The sequence below is a fragment of the Tenebrio molitor genome, chromosome 1 (assembly GCF_963966145.1).
Source record: "Tenebrio molitor chromosome 1, icTenMoli1.1, whole genome shotgun sequence".
NCBI classification, from domain to species: Eukaryota; Metazoa; Arthropoda; class Insecta; order Coleoptera; family Tenebrionidae; genus Tenebrio; species Tenebrio molitor.
The window spans coordinates 28965484-28983371 of NC_091046.1; the positions used below are offsets into that span (position 1 = coordinate 28965484).

General features: G+C 33.4%; 1 long non-coding RNA gene across 1 annotated transcript; it reads right to left on the reverse strand.

The window, feature by feature from the left end:
- Window positions 1-4434: 4434 nt before the first annotated feature.
- On the reverse strand, window positions 4435-6101 carry LOC138134538 (uncharacterized). The gene is made up of 3 exons (XR_011160752.1): window positions 5743-6101; window positions 5615-5686; window positions 4435-5568 (listed from the first exon to the last, which is right to left on the reverse strand). It is a non-coding gene; the product is annotated as an uncharacterized lncRNA (long non-coding RNA).
- Between the last annotated feature and the right edge of the window lie 11787 nt (window positions 6102-17888).

The following is a 17888-nucleotide window of genomic DNA, read 5'->3' on the forward strand; positions in this document are numbered from 1 at the left end:
ATAGAACAATACAATTTTTAATCCAATTTAACAAAACAGGTAACTGACTTGAACAGACTACAGAATAGTAGGGACCGGGACCGAAAGACGAAGTGGCTCCTGTTAATTTATGCACCACTTAGATAATCCACCTATACAGTGTCTTAACCAACCAGTTAGTAGCTTCTTAAGAGGAGTCCTCACCCTACCGCTCTTATGGGATTTTCAATGTATAGTTCCGGCATCATATCTCCGTTATTTTTCAATTTTTCCGAATCAAATTTATATTTTTGAAATCCTTGCACTTTTTTCTACAAACTGACCGTATGATTTTTCAAAATAGCAATTTTAAGGACCAAAAACTAGTAAACGAGTGTTTATAGGAATCTGAAAATCAGGCATATCTTTGCTCACAGTGCGTATTTTAACAAATCATCCGGTCAAATTGTAGGTTTTTATATCGTTCAAAAAAAAAACCCATTGGAATCCGACTGTTCATCAATCTGTAATTTTGCCGGAACGATTTGTCTCCAAATTTCGATTCAAAAGCACACTATCCTTTTCTTGCTAGCCTTCTTGTCTTACTCATTGCCGTTTTCACAGAAACCTCGTTCAGCTGTAGGTCGAGGGTACATTTATGACTCTATTGTTCGCCTAATGCCAAAGATCTCTAAGTAAACATTTACACACATAAAAAATATGTACTAAAATTTGAAAATGGATTCATTTCATAATGATCAAACTATGAATTCAATTTAAATATCGAAGTATGAAAAATGTATGACGATAAAGTGCCCGCATACAGCTTATACAGGATCCCCAAAAAAGAAAACGAATCCATAACTCATAAATTCATGTATAGTCCCAAGGACTATGAAACTATGAAAATATTTTTTTTCAAACGCGAACAAATACGTTTTTTTAGTAATTTGGATAGAGATTTTTATTCTGAAAACAACAGTGTATCACAAGTATACATTTACATAACAAAAATACAAAAAAAAAGTTAAAAAACGCTACTATCGTCCATGCGCTCCATTTTGGGCAAAACATTGGCGGCATCTTTGCGCAATCCCTATGTTATTATTTGTCATTTGTTTTTCCACCTAACTTAACGAGATTGTATTCTGAAAGAAGTCCAATGTCGTACCCCACTTCTTTACCCTTATCTTTATCAATGCTATAGGAATCCTTCAACTTTATTTTTTGGTGATCATTTAATTTCTTCTTCTGTTGGAGCTCAACAAGGAGATCCTTGTGGTCCTATGATTTTTAGTCTTGCCATTCAACCAATTATTTTATCTTTGAATATTTGGTATTTAGATGATGGAACCCTAGCTGATTACCCAGAAGTAGTTTTGTCCGACTTTAAGAAAGTTATCAATTTATCCAGAAAAATTGGTCTTGAATTAAACTTTAACAAATGCGAGATCTTTAGCTGTTCTGGAGACACAGATTTAAAAGTCATAAAGGAATTTCAAAATTTAGCACCAGGTATTAAAATTTGTGACCGAGGAAGTTTATCTCTTTTAGGCTCTCCAATCTTTGACCAAGGCTTCAAAAACACTGTCGAAAAAACTATTATTACAGTTGAAAATCTTTTAAATAAAGCTGAATTTCTTAGCAGACACGTGGCTTATACCTTAATCAAGAACTGTCTTTTCATACCAAAATTTAATTTTTTATTAAGAACAACTCCTTTTTGGAAATTTTCTAATTACGTTAATTCCATTGATTCTTCTTTAAAGTCTTCTTTAGAAAAAATACTTAATTTACGTTTAACTGATTTACAATGGTGTCAGTCCACTTTACAGATTAGATTTGGTGGACTGGGAATTCGCCGCATTTCCGATATTTGCCTCCCTGCTTTCCTATCTTCAGTTCATGGTGTTAAAAAGCTTGTTTCTCAATTACTAAATTCAAAGGATAATGAGCTTATTATTCACCATTATGATGAAGCTTTAGCAGTCTGGGATGTAGAAAATGAGAACGAAAGACCAACAATTCCACAATTTCAGAAGAATTGGGATAATATCAATATCAAAAGAATAATTGACAATGACTTAATCTTGAATTCATCTAGGGACTTGGCTCGTTTTAAGGCTTTGCAATGCAGAGAATCAGGATCTTGGTTACATGCAATACCTTCTCCTAATATTGGTACTCTTTTAGATAACACTTCCTTCCAAGTTTGTATTGGTTTAAGATTGGGTTGTAATCTTTGTACACCTCATATTTGCAAATGCAATGCGAAAGTTGATGAAATTGGTATTCACGGTCTAATTTGTTCCAAAAGCAGTGGTAGATTTTCAAGACACACTGAAATTAATTCTATTATCAACCGGTCTTTGACTTCTATTCATGTTAATTCAACTTTAGAACCAAACGGACTATCTCGTGATGACGGAAAACGCCCTGATGGGATGACTTTAATACCGTGGAATAAAGGTCAACCTTTGGTTTGGGACGTTACTGTCGTAGATACACTTGCAGACAGTTACGTATTGAAAACATCTGAAGTCTCAGGTTTTGCCGCTGAAATGGCTTGCAAACGCAAACATAACAAATATCGTTCAATTATTTCGTCAAACTACATATTTAAAGGTTTAGCCTTTGAAACCTTAGGCCCTTGGTGCAAAGAAACAATAGATTTTATTAATGTCATCGGAGACCGACTTATCGCGGAATCAGGGGATTCAAAATCTAAGAAATTCCTTTTTGAGAGGATTTCCCTTGCCATTCAACGTGGAAACGCTGCAAGCATTCGGGGCACTTTTCCAGATTCCGCATTGTTATCAGAAATTTTCGCATTGTAAATTAAAAATGTTATTTTATGTTAAATTTTATTTTATGTTAAACTTAATTTGGTTGTTATTACACTGTAACGCAATGCATTTTGATAGCTTCTCGCTTGGTGCTCGTCATTTGTTTCAAAAGTTAGTGTTATTTTTTTTTATACGAGGTTATACTTGTGATATACAGGGTGTTTCTGAAACAACTTTTCTCTCTGCCATTTTGGCGAAAAACGTTGCGTAATGGCTTAAAAAACTAGGAAAGATTTTCCTAAAACCGTTCATATCTCCAAAACTAAGTTACCTAAAAACGTAAAACAACCAGATTCTTACGAAGTGGATTTTTTGCTATACGGGTAGATTTATTTGAATTTCGATTTCGGCGTTAAAACACGTTTTCTGGATGAAAATGGATGTTTTTTTCATATTAGCGCTGATCTCAATTAGCCATTGCAGTATTTAGTGGCGTAGGGCTATTTTAGTGAAAAATCTCTCCAATTTTTTTTGGAATTAAATATCGTTTTTCGGCAAAATGGTAGATAGAAAAGTTGTTTCTTTTGACGAGTTCTATTACCAGTTAAAATTAACACACGTATTTCAGAAACACCCTGTATTGTTGTTTTCAGAATCAAAATCTCTATTAGAATTTCTAAAAAAACGTATGTATTCCCGTTTGAAAATTTTTTTTTTGACAGTTTAACCTTGAAGCACTGAGGGCTATACGTGAATTTAATATGCCATCTTATAGCCTATTCACAACCATTTAATTTGGTCCATCGATCATTAAAATCGTCCGATAAATAAAGGAACTATGGACTGGTCTTCTTTTTTAGGGAGACCTGTATTAAAAAAATGTCTCCAAACGACGCCATTGAACAAAAAGTTATTATGTACATAAAAGCCTGGGAAAAAATAACAGCGGCAAAATTGTTTTAAACAAAAATCATGATTGGTACTACCAAACTCAGGAGCAACTGCGTATCACTGGCAAGAAAACATGCATATTAGGTGTGTGGACTGGCTACGGGGAGATAAAAATTGAACATATAAACAACGATGATAATTTTTGAAAGCAGAAAATGGAAAATGCATTGAAGTCATTTAATGTAAAATGTTTGCTTCCCGAAATTGTTGATGCTAGCCAGTCAAAAAAATTACACCTATTAGAACAATAATTTTGTAATTTAATATACCGGGTGAAAACCTTTGATGCATATTTTTTATTCGGTTTGAATAAATGAAAACTAAATTAAAAAATATTCTTGCACCCAATTTTTGACTCGAAATGACCAAGTAAGCTCTGGATATTTGTCAGTCACGTCATTTGTCAAAACAGTCTAATAAAAATAATAAGTAACAAAAATAAAAATAATAATAATATTGTTGTTGTGGAAGAAAATTTCCAAAGATGGTTTAGTGTTAATGTGTGGTGTGACATTTTTGGAGGTAGATTGGACTAGTGGGTCCCTTTTTTATTGATAGCAGTCTTAACCACAGACAATTAAACTATAGTAAGACGTCGCATTGCTACCCAATTTTTGGAAACACGATTCCAGCGCGGCGCGAGCAGTTGGCCGAACTAATTTTATAAAGCATGCTTGATGGAGTTGTTTAAATTAATAATTTTGTCCTCATTTAATATTAATTTCAAATGTAAAATGTCTTTAAAATGCACAACGTTTTATTAATTATAAGAAAAATTAACAATAAATGAATTAAATTAAAAACTAGACCAAAACTAAAATTAAATATTCAGAAAATCCCCATTTGCTTCGTAAGTAACATCTCTTTGACGATTTTTTTTTTAATTCTCTTACGTCCTGCAGTTTTTTTTTATAAATGATCAAATTGATTGATGCATCCAACAATTTTGTTTTAATTTCCAGAAAATGGCTTTTACATATAAACCATGAAAATTAATTTTTCGTTCTAAGGCGATACGTAATTTCCTTCCAATACTTCTTTTATTCAAAAATACACTTAGATCGTAAATTTTGGCAACACAACACACAACTCTTCTGTTATACATATATACATAGTGGGTCGATAAAAACGGTACCAATTTTGTACGCTCATATTTTCCTGAGTTATTATCTGTTTTTAATGAGTAATATACCAGTGAAAACCTCAATATTTATGGAGAAGATTGTTGTTGTCCAGAACTCAAAAATTGTGCGTCACAACATGAAGACATGCAAAAATTCTCTCAATTATAAGTTTTACAGATATGGTTCAATATGCTCCCCATTTTTATTAGCTACCATTTGCAATCGTCTTCACTAGTGATAGATGGAGCAACATCAACATCGCACCGAGCGGCACAAACAATCATATACCTTGAGCTGAAGGCTCCTGAACGGAATGCTGGAATCAGCTAAGTACCTCAGAGACAAATATGTAGCTTCTGCAATTGGGGACGGACAAAGACGATTACAAATGATAGCTAATAAAAATGGAGGGCATATTGAACCATATCTGGAAACTCATAATTGAGATAGGTAATCTTCAAAACCAGAATTTTTGCATGTCTTCATGTTATGACGCACAACTTTTGAGTTAGGACTATCTCTGCACAGCAAGAGGCCTTCATCTTTTCTATAAATATTGGGTTTTTCACTGGTATATTAATCATTTAAAAAACTTAATAACTCAGGAAGATATGAACGAACAAAATTTTTACCGTTTTTTTTTTGGCCCACTGTGTATTTTAGTTTCAATTTTAACTTGTCATGCTCCTTAAAAGAATAGGTACCGGGGCACACACTATTGTTTGGTTTCTTTTTGTCTTGAATTGAAACTGAAAGTATAACTTTATTAAGAAGTTTCATCACTTAAGTTTTTACCTTTATAAATTACGTAGCAGGTTCACAAATTGCACAAATCTTTATTGTTTTCTTATTGATAATTTCTCAATACTGAAAACGTTGGCTATTGTAATTACTTTCATTTAATAAATGGCACTAATTCCTACCTTTTTATTCACAGAAAGTCTTATATCTTTAATAAGTACATTTTTATTTTTTTCAGAAAAGTGTCACATTTGACAAATATTTTTTGACTGTTTTAAATACAACGGTAATAATCGAAATTTTACGAATAAATACGACGGAGTGTTTTGGCCAAATGCGTGCGCAGCAGCACCGTCGAAGCTATTCCAACATTATTATATGGGATTGAAGTGTCTTACTATAGTTTAATTGTCTGTGGTCTTAACTAAACAAATTATCATATTATTTATTATCAAACAAAATATGCAACTTTCTGGATGAGATGCCATTAGCAGTATTGAACAGAGTCGTGTTTCATCAGGATGGCGTCATACCACAGAATGCACGAATGTTTTATTTTTAAATAATTATTTTGGTGATCGATGAATGGGTCCAATCGTGGAGGGAGAAAAGACTGGAGATGGCACTAATTCAAATAAGTGTACCCGCCCGCGAAAACTACAGAGTCATAAAAGGTTTCTGAATATAGACGCTAGGCCAATGGCTTCCTTCGCCTTCCTTCCAGACGCATTGTGCTTCTTTATCTAGCGCATTGTGGACTGGGTCATAAAAGGTTGTTGCACGTGTTACAGATGTTGAAAAATGGATTAATTAGAGATAAGTTCCTTTTTTTTTGTTAGGACCGTGGTAGTTTTCACTTATGCGAAACGAGGGCAAATGTCCATTAGTCACACTTGTCGACAGATCTAAGACAGCCCTCTGCGTTTCCCATGGGTGTTAGAAACAGTTGACATGTTTTATGGTTAGTGTGTAAATTTGCTGGGACTGATATGACCGTTGTGGTCTTTTGCGGGTGCATGTGGTTTGTGTATTTGGTGTGGGCGTTGGGTGAGTGAGGTGATAGATGGATGCCAGATGTAAGAAAGGGGATGTATAAATGCGATTTTAGTTAGTTTTTAGACACTCTTGTTTTGACCTAAGATCTGGTAACTTGTACTGATTTCCAAGAGTCTCGCGTTTACCTAAAAGAAATTTCTTAGTTGATGTGCAGTGGGTCCTCTATTTACAAATTTATATTTTGGTCAAACGGGTCAAACAAACCGAGAGACGCAGGTACCTTGAATTAGTCACAGACGCTCAATAGAGGGTGGAGGATTACGATCCTGTCCTGTTCCGTACCTAAATACGGAGATAAAATTTTGTGTTGGAAAGACAAGTCCTACAATGCCAAATCTGAATTGGCTGCACTGCAAACTGTTGTTTCATTCCATTTTATTATTTATTAGCTGACCCGACAGACGTTGTCTTGTCCAATCCAAATTTCAGTAAATTAGTTTGTGATGATGATTTATTTTCTTCCATTAAATTTGAAATAACAATGAATCTCAAGGTGTTTTATTTACATTTCGATTGCAAGATCGATGTTCAAGAGAACAATCCGATAGCGAAATAAATTGGTATAAAAATAAAATAATTACATTTGTTGGACAGATCGCGAAACAACAGAATAGTAAAAACGGATGTATTTTAATTTAGGCTGGAATGCGTTTTTCCAGATTTTTCTCCAAATTTTCCAAAAATATTTTTTCAATTGAGTTATTTCCATCCCGGGAACAAACCGAACAAAAAAAAAATCAATTAAATATGTCGTCAGTTATGATCGAGAGTGCATACAAAAATTATAATTTTTGAAGTTTGCCCTAATTTTCCGATTTTCCTTTGTAATTCTCCCGATTTTTTTTTAACAAAAGGAACATTAAATTTTAAAAAATTAAAAATATTGAGCTAAGAATTTGTTTTAGTATTTTTTTGTAGGTACATAATATACCTACAATTTGATCGTATAGGACATTTTTCTGACTTTGAAGGTCCGACTAATAAAACTATAAAATTCACCAAATACAGGGTGCAGCATTGTGTAGTTGTATTTTCCCAAAGTATTACGATTAAATCTGCATTTACTCCCTGCAGATGAGGGAATGAATTTTAGTTCGGAGTTTCTACCTGATTTGTCAAGAATTATGAATGAGACAAAAATGACCCTTATGGTAAAATATTTTTAAGGTCAAATTACAATGAAACGGTTGGTTTCATCTTGTGTCCCTTCGGTGAATAATTGAATATTATCGGTTTATTAGTCAAAAAAATTTGCTATAGATAAAGTATAGGATTATATTATGTACTCGCAAGTAACGATTTTTATTCTTTACTTATTCTGTACTTGCTCATGTATCTAATAGTAATAGTATACTATTATTTCATACTAGAAGTCTGTTCTGTATCATAATTTTATTGCAAAAATAAAAAATCATATTATGTATTTTGTGAAAATCGCATCATCTTTTTTCCTGTGGTAATGGCCGTTGCTATTGTTTTTTACAATGAGTATTTCCTTCATGTGTTTAGCAACCAATTGCGTGACAAATATTGACCAATCAAAACGAGAAAACAAAAAATAACCCGATAAAATTTCTCTAAAATGCAATGTGCAATAATCTGAAAAAAAATACCGGTACCTGATTTTTTTTTATTTAATTATTTTGAATAAAAAGAATTGGAAATAATGCGTTTGTTTTCATTCTATTCAGGAAATAATCAGCCGTATACCCCTCGTGCAAAATTTTAATATCGGCAATTTTTTTGCTAATGAACTCAAACATCCATAAATTATTCGGTCAGAGGACCAATTATTATTATCAAATAAAAGCCCTCGACTTCGTCTCGTGCTCTTATTTGCTAATAATTGGTCTTCTGACCTCATTTATGGATGTTTTCGTTCATTAGCAAAAAAATTTCCGATAAAAAATTTTACACTTGGGATATAATATGTGATTATTTCATTCATCATCATTTTCGACCAATCGTAAGGCTTTATTTTTTGAATTACAGCGATAATTTTTCGATAATTTTTTATTGTCCTTCAAATGTTTTTTTTTTTTTTTTTTAAATTTTTAAGACAACGGCGAATACTAGTGTCACATTTTTTATTTTTATATCAAATGTCAACATGAGTCGTCAACTTCTGACGAGCAACTTGCAACCATTTTAAAAAATGACATTCGTGGTTGCTAATCAACTTTCGTATTACAACTCGATCATTTCGAAGCACTCAAGTGAATATTTTTCGACTTTTGCACTTTTCAATGTCAGATTTGATTTGTATAAATAAAACAGTCTCTGATACTGTTATAACTAACCTACCGGACTCAAATGGATAATGTAATCGAACATCTACCGGACAGTATAAAATAAAATATTTTAAATCGTGAATTTTGACATGAAATAAAGGAAAAATTGTGCTTATTTCATGGTGTATTATTACTGGAAATTGTTATTGCACGTAAAAAAAAAAGGATAGAGATTTGCATAATATTAAAATGGGTGATATGCCGATGTAATTTGTACCCTTGTATAGTCCCCTTTCCGTAAGCTGTTAGCTCAGGTAGCATGTAGGGTTGGTTGTCTACAACGTGAAATTTTAACGTTGAGAAATGACTTCATTTTTTTCGTTTTTTTCAACTAATATTCAAGTAGGAAACACCACTTTTCGTCTGCGTCACATTCATAACAATATCTAGTGAATGACGTGAGATATTTTCGGTATCTCTTTTCATTTTGCCTACACAGCTTCCAAGCAGAGCATTTTATTTGTGGTTTTTCAACAAATTCGTTAAAACAAAATTATATTTTTCTCTTCATAGTTCACTAATATAAATGTTCATAATTTATGTAGTAAAGAGAGAAAACGTTCATCTCGTACTGTTTTCTCAAAAAACGTGATCGAAAATCCACTTTTTCGACCGTTTCAAACTCAGGTAAACGCGAGCCTTAAGGTTGTACTATGGTCAAGAAAAAAATTACCTTACATTCAAAAAATCTGAAAAAATTACCATCGCTTACAAATAATTCAAGCTTAATATAAGATTAATTTTAAAAAAATCTACCGTACAGTTTCTTAAAAAAATTTAAAAAACCATATTTTTAACCACATTATATTTTTTATATTAAAAATGGGATGATAGATCTTAATTAAAATCCAACATCAGGTTACAAAAACCTTTCTGTAGGTGTTCCATTTTTTTGAGTGACTTTGAATGTACAGTTTTTGCATAAAAAAATAAAAAAATGACGATTCGCAATCAAGCAAAAATACATTAACTAAAATTAAAAACCCATTGTACAGTTCGTAAATATAATAAAAAGAAGATTTACATCAAATAATTGACTGCAACAATATTTTTTTCCTCAAAAAAAGCATTTTGAGTTTATGATTTCAAAGTGCAACACTACTAATGCAACACTGCACAGTAGCGTCCTCATAGCTTGGACGGATATCTTGTCAATTACTAGCTCCAATGTCACCAGGCCCATCTGCAAATTACTAGACAGACAAAACAGTTTATTTATTTCAAGAAACTGTAAAATAGATTGGTAAAACATCATTAGGATAACAATCACTCTTGCAAGGTGCAATTACGTAGTTATGGCTTTAATTTCATTTTCTATAGATATTATCGGGATATGTCACGGTTCATGTCACTTTGTAGAACCCGCCCTTGAACAGATGGTCAACAAATTTTGGGAATTGGACTCTTTTGAAAAGGAAACAGTCAGTAATAACTCAAGATGACGCTCTCTGTGAGCGAATATTTGTTGACCGTCACAAACGATCAAAGACGGGTAAATATGTGGTTTCATTACCATTCGCACAGGAAAACTCTAATTCAGGTACGTCTCGAGCGGGTGCCGACGGGAGCTTTAAAACGATTTTTGCACAGAAAACCGATCCTTCGGAGAATATAAAAAATACATATCACTAATACTTCCGAAATCGAAGAAGGATGTCCAATTATATGCACAAAGGCAAACGAATCCACTGAGTTGTTAAAATATTGATCTTTTAATATATTAAAACGATTTTTGATTATATATTTTATATATTGTATGTATTACATATTAAAATGGGTTCAGTAATAGATACTTAATAACTTAATTTTTCAACATAAAGACGAAATTGGTGAAAACAACTACATATTGTTTATTGACCAAAAAAAAACACAAACATTGTTTAAAAAAACAATTGATTGTTGTTAAAAAACATTTTTAGAATCTGCGTCTCTAATACTCGTAGGTCTATTATTGTATTCAATTTGGAGTCGTTTATGGCTATATTTTAAAGCACTCGTAGCTTAATAGATCTCTAAGAAAATTTTTATAAATATTTCAGTGTATTATTGTCATTTACACCAAAAAACTTGCAATATTAATGTTCAAACTCTACTTTTTAAGATATGTTGCAGATGTAGTTGCATCCGTTACCTCGAATAACCAATTAATACAAAATTTCCTAGAATTTGAATTTTTTTTTTTTTTAATTAAAACAAGGGTGCAAATCCTAAAAAATAACATAAAGAACTGGTTTTATCATGCCGACAGCCGTGAGTTTTAGCATTTTCTCTCACCGGATGTGTAATTGATATCATTCTTTCGTTGAATATCCAAGAATGCATTCATTCTTTAATAGTCGTGGAGAAACACTTTTTTCCTGTTATTCGATTCAGATGAAATAGTAGGAAAGGGGTACATATGCATTATCTAGAGAATGAAAAAGAAATGAAAAAATGACACGTCAAATATTTTTGGTCAAATAAAGTGACACTTGAGAACAATAAGGCTGGCCATTGTTTAATAGTTATTTACATTACCAGATGCGTAAGTGAACTTTTTTTGCCAAGGAGGTAGTTCAAGACCCGAGGCGACAGCCGAGGGCCGTGAAACCTCCGCGGTGAAAGAAGAAACTTGCGCATCGTGTATTGTATTAAATTTTTCCTACTACGAAGCACCAACATTTTATAATGTTAAAAAAAAATAGCAAAAATCGTGCCGTATCGCGACCGTCCTTGGATCTTGGAAATAAAAACCATAGCAACAGCTTTTACAAACATTTTATTTTTCGTCTTCAAACGGCGTGAATTGTGTAAGTGCGTGTAATCCGTAATAATGTTAGTTTGATAGTTTACAGTTATTGGTATTTATGCAACAAGTCTTCCCGCAAAATATGGAATGTGACGGAATTGAAAGAGCCGCTGGAATTACGTTAGGCTCATTGTCGCCTGTCAAGTCGGGTGAGCGATATAACCTAACTTTCCAACAATTCATAAATCACAATAAATGTGAATAAGTAGATTAATTTTCCTTTGTTGTCTTCAATTGGACTAATTAAACTACATATTATTATAAAATGTGTTGCTGTTTTCCATTTAATGATTTGGGTACCTCAATCGAAATTGTCACAAAATAAAATAAATTCTCCTCGTCCCGTAAGGAATCTCCTAGTCGCGTAAGTATTTTACTTTCGTAGCTAGCAACCACACGCAAGATAGGATTCACTTTCGATTACAAGTGTGTTGCTAGGGCAGTAGATGAAACTTTCTAGATACGTAGTAGGAAAAAGATATTTTCTATTTTCTGTTTAATTTATCATCTTAATAGTATGTAATAAATTATAATATATTTCCAGTTTCCATGTACCTACAGGGTGGTCCAACACTTACCATTTTGGCGATTACGCGGTTTCTAATTATCGAAAAAATTTTACGCTTGGCTAAGAAGAGACACACATTATGGAGCTATAAGCCTGTCCCATTATTTTATTTATTATCAATTGGGTTTCGCGTCAAGAGGCGATAAAGTGAAATTAATCAAAATTCAAAAAAAAAAAATTTAATCTAAATAGGTTCAAACTAATACAGAAAACAGAAATCTGAAAATAAAAAAAATTAAAACGCATCACATTGCCGATTTATTTGCAATTAAAGAATGTGCCGCACAACTGACAGGAATTTATGACGCAGTTACACTAAGTGCCTAATCACAAACCAAACCAGAAGTAAGATTTACAATAGCCCATCGCCAAACTGCAGGTACTTACCCTGTCAGGGCCGAACTCGACTATTTTACGCCTAGCAATTTCGGCAAACGTTCTGAAGAAATTTTCAAATAAATTACGTAATGAAGTTGAAATTATTCAATATTCAGTTTTCTAAAATATCTATTTTTCATTTAAAGAAAAATCCTTCACTTGCTGTGAATCGTTTCTATAATAAACTGGAATTTCACCAGTACCTACTGACCTGAAAAATGGTTTCGGGGGAGCCGACAGCCCTGCGTCAAAAAGATTTATTGGGGGGCCATCACATTACGAGCTGTCCTATTCAGCTCTACCATAAACGGTCTTGGATTGCAGCTTTCTTTAACTTGATATTTGATCGCAATTTTCACTATTACCTAATTATAATTCAAAGTCGGAAGTGGATCAATCAAAAATGTGAGGAGTTCTGTAACTAGTAGAGCAAAAAAAAGCTTTCAATATTTGGACCAATTTGATATTAAATCGCTATAAAGTTAGCTCCATCACAAAAATTTAATTGAAAAAAATTGATCATGCTCAATCATACAATATTCATTGTAGATTGTGCTTACCGAGTTTCAGAATTTTTGGACAATTATTAAACGTGTAATCGCAAAAATGGTAAGTGTTGGACCACCTGTATAGGTTAGGTACCCAAAGCTTCGGGTCATGGAGTAGACAGGAGGTGGTTGAGGGAAGCGGTCCAGTTTGAATCCACCTACCGGTCAATAGAGATAACAATAATTGTGCTTGAACACCAACCCTCCTTATTTCTGTAAAGAAATTGAAGTCTGTAAAGGGAAGGCTAGAAGGTTGGTGTGTTGCCTATACGCCAACTATCAGAGTGTACCAGTTCAGAGCCATCTTGCGTTTGTGAAACGTAATATTTTTAGGCATTGTACAACCTTAATATAGTGAATTATTAAGAGGTCTGAGTTTGTTTTTTGAATCCTGACAAATTGAGAGTTGATTGTAACACACGTGCTTTTAGAGGGTACGGATTTTTAACATGGGAAACATAGGGAAATGCCATTTCCAGTCTTTTCTCCCTCCACGGTCCTATTCGACGGCCCGATAGATCCCTAGATTTGAATCCATTGGATTTCGTTAAATTCATTCGAAACATTCGAGACAATATTTATTTGATCGTAGATTTTTGATTTTTTTTCTTTCTTTTAATGCAATGATATGCAGAAAAAAAATTCTCTATAAGAACGAATAAAAAAATATATGTAATGTACAGCGTAATTAAAAAAAAAAAGTTGACTATTGTCTGTCAAAAAATACTTAGATGTCGAAAAAAATATAGAATCAGATATTGTTGATAGATAGTGTTGAAGTGTTTTTAGAACTCTTTCATTTTATGTATCATTTATTCAAATCAGATAAAGAACAAGTAAGATACAGCGTCAAAGGTTTTTCGTCAATCACCCGGTATAAGAATTCCTTTATCCCCTTTTTAATATTTTTTAATATTTACTTTACAAAGAGATTTAAATTAAAATTCTAGCTCCAAATTGTGTCTCAGTTGACCGGTGTTATCACTACTAAGACACAGGTAACAAAATCGTCACTCTCTCGTCTATAGTATTTTTATCTTCCTAAGGAATTTTGGCTTAAGTCGTAAATAAACCGAACAAAGACCCTACTTAAAGAAATTTATTGTGATATTGTACCTGTCAATCACTAGCCGGTCTCGGAGAAAAAAATTACCTGGGGTAGTACCCAAAATATTTGTCGAAGACCCTCTAGTGATTGACAGGCACAACATGACAATAAATTTCTTTAAGTAGGGTCTTTGTTCGGTTTATTTAGGGCTTAAGTCAGAATTCCTTAGGAAGATACAAGCACTATACCCAATATCAAAGCAAAACCATTTGGGGTATATTTCTATGACGTTAGGGAAAATAAAACATAAAATTAGAAAATCGACTGTGGATGCCTCTTAATGATTTTTTCATTTTAACCAAAACATTCCTAGAACTAGATTGTATAAAATCTTGTACCTACTTATTAAGCCTTACTTTATTCGAATCTTTCTGCAAAATATTTACAGACCCATCGTCCATGACAAAAAAGAATAAAACTATTCAGCTTCCATAATTTCATTAGAAAATTCTGAATCATCATTACCTGTATCAAAATCCCAATCAAATTCCGAGTCAGATTCTCCTAATGAAATTATTAAAGGAAGAACGTTTTCAAATGAAAGATTTCCCATTAATTTTGCCCAATCTTCCGAAATAAGTCCTTCACAATATCTACAAAAATTTCAGGAGTACATTTCAAAATAGACTCAAGTCATAAATTCACAACTCTATCGGGAAGTTATAATAGGTCTTACAAAAGCCCTGTGCCATTTCAATTGGGTCGTTGTTTCTTCCTTCACTATCCGTGCTACATATTTATCTTGTACTCACCTACGATTCAATTTATACACAAAAAGAACTTGACTTCATTGTAACTTACTGAAAATATGTTCTGTAGTCTAATACAAGCACCATCAATACGTTTTAAAGTCGCTTAATTATGATTAGGCAGTGGCGGCTGGTACAGGAGGGGCAGATGGGCAATGCCCCCCCAAAACAAATTGTAAAATAAGGATAATAATAAATATAAAAATCGTTATATAGTCTATTCAAATATTTAAATTGTAATAAGTTTAAATCGCCTTTGTAATGTGACAATGGGAAATGGGTGCATTTTGTATTTTGCGCGCCGCTCACCGTCATTTGGATCTTGCGTTACAAAAGCGCCTCGCGGCGTAGGCAAGCACTAGCTTGCCCCGCTTCGTTTATTTTCACCTACGACGTACGACGCTTCTACAAGTTCTCCGACAACATCATGTTAAAAAATCCCTATCCTATGACGCCGATGCCCATCTCTGTGGGCAAGGGCGACTTTGCCCACAGCGAATAAGAACACATAATTTACCGGACTTCATCGAACGTTGAATTGTTTTTAGCTCGATTGCATCCGAAGTTATGAATTTCAAATTTTAACGAGATTTCAACTGATTTGCAAGTTCGAAACACGTCTAATTCTTAATCAAACGTGTGTTTAGTGCTTTTATTTTCTGCTTTCAAGTGTAGTTTTTACTAGCATTCTGCATTAATAGTAACATTAGGTTTCAGTCGTGCTATTTACGAATATTATCATGAATTCCGTTCAATCAATTAAAAATTTAAAAACCGCCGTTGGACTTGGATTTTAAGAGCGGAAAGAAATTAAACAGTTGGGTCCACCTCGTCCAAACCTGAAAATTTGTAAACAAAATTTGATCAAGGGTAAAATTGTGGTAAGAAATTTTAACAGAGGTACATATGTACAATAATGCTAGTTGGTTATGTGCTTGCGATGTAAATAACTCATTTTATTGTTTCGTGTGTTTGATAATGGGATCCGCTGATTGCGATCCTGCCTGGGTTCAGACCGGTGTTACAGATTTAAAACATTTGGGCCAAAAAGTTGAAAAGCATGCAATAAGCCAAAAACATTTATTTTATTCAGTCGAGTTTGGAATTTTGGGCAACACGGACCTCCGTAACCAGCTGAGTGGGGTATATCGCCTTGAAATTCAAAAACAATGAAAAAGTGAAAGAAAATCGATATATTTTAAGAAAACTTATTGACGCGATAAAATTTTGCGGGGCATTTGAGTTAGCATTACGTGGACATGATGAAGGGGTTGAGAGCAATAACCCAGGCATTTTTCGAGGATTGAAGTTGACGATATTTTAAAATTACACATAGGTCAATCTAAAAACACCGTGTTCACTGGCACTGACATGGATATAGACAGCAATAAAAAAGTATTAGGTACAATCCGAATTGATCCAAGTGTGCCCTCCCTTTCAATTTGGTCACGAGCCGCCACTGTGATTAGGGTAAATTCGGCAACATGTTACGTTCATTTTGATAGGTCCGCATGTCAGGCACTTTAGTGACAGCAGAGATGACAGAAATCAAACATGTATCCAACGTCAAAAAATGAAATCATAGCCACCCCTTATGCCAAAACATCGTGAATGGTATTATACAAGCAATTACAACATATCCAAGCAACCTCTGATAAAACAATTGCCATTAATGTCGTTACTCGTTAAAATAGATTTTACAATCGTTTGGCATATTGCTTGGAACAAGAGGGTGGCAACTTTGAACATTTGTTAAAATTATTCAATTAAAAGTTTCTGTTTAAACTTGTTATTTAGATGTAATAAAACTAAAATTTCAGTTCCGTCAAAATAATAAAATAGAAGTTGCAAAGTTTGGTTGCCTACCTAGCGACAAAGTTTGCGCCGTGGCAGTGCATTGACACGGATATTCAAAAACTGAACATGGAAACCACTGTACAGCATATACAGTGTGGAAACTTTAACTGGAATAAAATTCATAACTTGGACATAGGCGGTTTTTGTAAAAAATCCCAAAACAGGTCGATTTTTGTTTTTCCTTGCCCACATTTTAGCGCATATGGTTTTTGCATATCTCCTCCCGGAAGTGCGCAACCACCCCTAACTTTTTTTGTCAAATGGAAGGGTACGCAGGGGGTACGCCAAGTGACACCTTGTTTGAAAGCTCACTTCGCAAGGAATGCAACGCATTATTTGTTTCCTGAATATTTTCAAAGCCTCCGTGCTAAAAAATAAAAACCAATTTTATAAGTTAAATTCTACAGGTGAGCAACAATAACTGTTTCAGTTGGCAAAAAAAAATTGTACATAAAATTTTCAAGACTGTGAATTGTACCTATTTCGGTTTGTTTTATTGACATTATTGACAGCTGGTATACATTTCAAATTTAAACGTCTTGGTTTTTGTAATCTTTTATTAATAAAATGGTTTTCTCGTTGGAACATGACATAAAAGTCACCAAAAATCACCAGAATTTATTGCCAACTCAATCAGTACTTGTTGCTCACACGGTATTTAATGCAACAAATGCTCAAAATGGGCATCGTTTCTTTCTTGGCAAATTGCAAATCGATAGTAACATACATTGCTTACGGTCTTCAATACTGTTCGGTTTTAGGCATGAAATTAGGCACACCGGAAATGTTAGAAAAACGTAAGGGATGCATGTTACTATCAATTTGCAATTGGCCAAGAAACAAACGGTGTCCATTTTGAACATTTGTTGCATTATTTTTTAGGACGTAGGATTTGAAAATATTCAGGAAACAAATAGTGCGTTGTATTCTTTGCCAAGTGGGCTTTCAAACGAGGTGTCACTTGGCATACCCTTCCATTTGAAAA